The sequence below is a fragment of the Agelaius phoeniceus genome, chromosome 8, assembly GCF_051311805.1.
Source record: "Agelaius phoeniceus isolate bAgePho1 chromosome 8, bAgePho1.hap1, whole genome shotgun sequence".
Lineage (NCBI taxonomy): Eukaryota > Metazoa > Chordata > Aves > Passeriformes > Icteridae > Agelaius > Agelaius phoeniceus.
The window spans coordinates 5,029,203-5,031,319 of record NC_135272.1 but is presented as its reverse complement, the minus strand read 5'-3'; the positions used below and the strand labels follow the sequence as shown (position 1 = coordinate 5,031,319).

Here is a 2,117-nt window from a genome sequence, read left to right as displayed (position 1 = left end):
CGCGGACAGGGTTCGCCCGGGGGAGGGAGAGGAGGCAGAGGCGAGGATCCGCCAAGCCCGCGCCGGCTCCCCGCAACTCGCCGGGTTGAATCCTCCGGGCGGATTGCGCGGGCTGCAACCGTTTTCCTCTTAACGGTTTCACGCCCTCTTGAACTCTCTCTTCAAAGTTCTTTTCAACTTTCCCTTACGGTACTTGTTGGCTATCGGTCTCGTGCCGGTATTTAGCCTTAGATGGAATTTACCACCCGCTTTGGGCTGCATTCCCAAGCAACCCGACTCCGAGAAGCCCCGGGCCTGGAGCGCCGGGGGGCCGCTACCGGCCTCACACCGTCCGCGGGCTGCGGCCTCGATCACAAGGACTTGGGTCCCCCAAGAGCGCCGCCGGGGAGGGGGGCTTCTGTACGCCACATGTCCCGTGTCCCACCGTGGGGCGGGGATTCGGCGCTGGGCTTTTCCCTCTTCGCTTGCCGTTACTGAGGGAATCCTCATTAGTTTCTTTTCCTCCGCTGACTAATATGCTTAAATTCAGCGGGTCGCCACATCTGATCTGAGGTCACAAGCCCAAAGCTCGGCCGCACCACGCACGGGGGTGTGCACAGAGACGGCTGCCTTGTCTCCCCCGCCCGCTACGCCGCCCGCCTCCTCTCTTCTCTGCACTCCCGGAGGGAGCCGGAGAGAGAGAGAGAGCACGTGTGTGCGCGAGCAAGCGACGAGGAGATGGAGAGCCCCATCTCGGAGACGAGAACCAAAAAGGGAGCGCGGCAGAGACAGCCCCGCGTGGGAGGACTGGGCAGGCGGCGGCGCGCGCGACGGCCTCAGTGGGGAGAGAGAGAAGAGCGACTGCACCCCTTGGTGTGCCCTGAAACCACGACAGAAGAGGAGGGGGCGGGCGAAGGGAGGAGGGGTCAGAACCCCCGTCCCTGGCGCTCTCGCCTCGCCTGTCCGTGCCGCAGCACGGCACGGTACCGCTGCGGTACCCACCCGAAAACAGCCGCCCACACGGGGGGGGAGCCTAGGGGCAAGGCCCGTGCCTCGCCTCCCCGTCTCACCCTCCTCTCTCTTTCTCTAGGCCCTCGGCGGCGCCTTTCGACGCTGTCTCTCGCTCTCCCCAGGCCGCCGTGCCACCGCATCCCCGGCACGGTCCCGGCGAGGACGAGCTCCGCCCCAGCGGCTCGCTCCGGGAGCAGGGAGCTACGGAGCGCTCCCCGAGTCTGCATTTAGGGGGACGAAGGCCCTGCGCGGCAACGACGACGACGATGACAACTGCAATGACGACGATGCCTACCGGGCCGCAGGGAAGGGATCGAGGCCGCCTAGGGAAGCGCTTCTCTCGCCGAACCCCTGACCACCTTCCCTCCTGGCACTGGAGGGACACCGGAGTCGCCGCTGCCGCTGCCACCTCCGCGGGCGACGGGCCTGCAAGACGACCTTAGCCGCGCCGCCGGGGTGGCCCCTGGACAGCAATTGATTGTCAAGCGATGCTCAGACAGGCGTAGCCCTGGGAGGAACCCGGGGCCGCAAGTGCGTTCGAAGTGTCGAAGATCAATGTGTCCTGCAATTCACATTAATTCTCGCAGCTAGCTGCGTTCTTCATTGACACACGAGCCGAGTGATCCACTGCTAAGAGTTGTCTGCCCTTTGGGCACCACTCACGCCGAGCGGCCCCTTTTTTTGTTACTCTGGCGCCGAGGACGCGGGGGCGTGCACCTGGCTTCGACTGTACGAACACACAGAAATGGAAGGGGAGGGAAAAAAACAACTGGAGCAACCTACGCTATGAAGGCCGGCCAAGAGGCGGGGGAGCTCGCACCCCCAACTGCCTCCCCCTGTGAGGGGAGACGCCGACCTCACAAATGCCGTCCTTCAGAGGCGGCCCAGGCGCCCGGGCTCGGCCCGGCCTCCGTGTGGAGGGCCACATGGCGCGCGCCAGAACGTGGGACGGCGCGGCGGCCCGCCCGCCTCTTGCTTTCACAGGACAACCCGAGCCGGCATCGCCAGTGCCCAAGGCCTGCTGGATGGCAGAACCAGCCACTGCCAGGGCCGCACTCCCGGGACCGCTGCCGCCATGTCGCACTGCCGGGGCGCTTTGCCTTGGGCACGCGCCCAGCGGAAGGCGG

The 2,117-nt window shown here is 66.1% G+C and overlaps 1 non-coding gene across 1 annotated transcript; it reads right to left on the bottom strand.

Annotated features, from left to right (window-relative positions):
• Positions 1 to 1,476: 1,476 nt before the first annotated feature.
• LOC129133407 (5.8S ribosomal RNA) lies at positions 1,477 to 1,629 on the bottom strand. Its single transcript, XR_008535966.1, has one exon. It is a non-coding gene; the product is annotated as a 5.8S ribosomal RNA (ribosomal RNA).
• Positions 1,630 to 2,117: the final 488 nt, after the last annotated feature.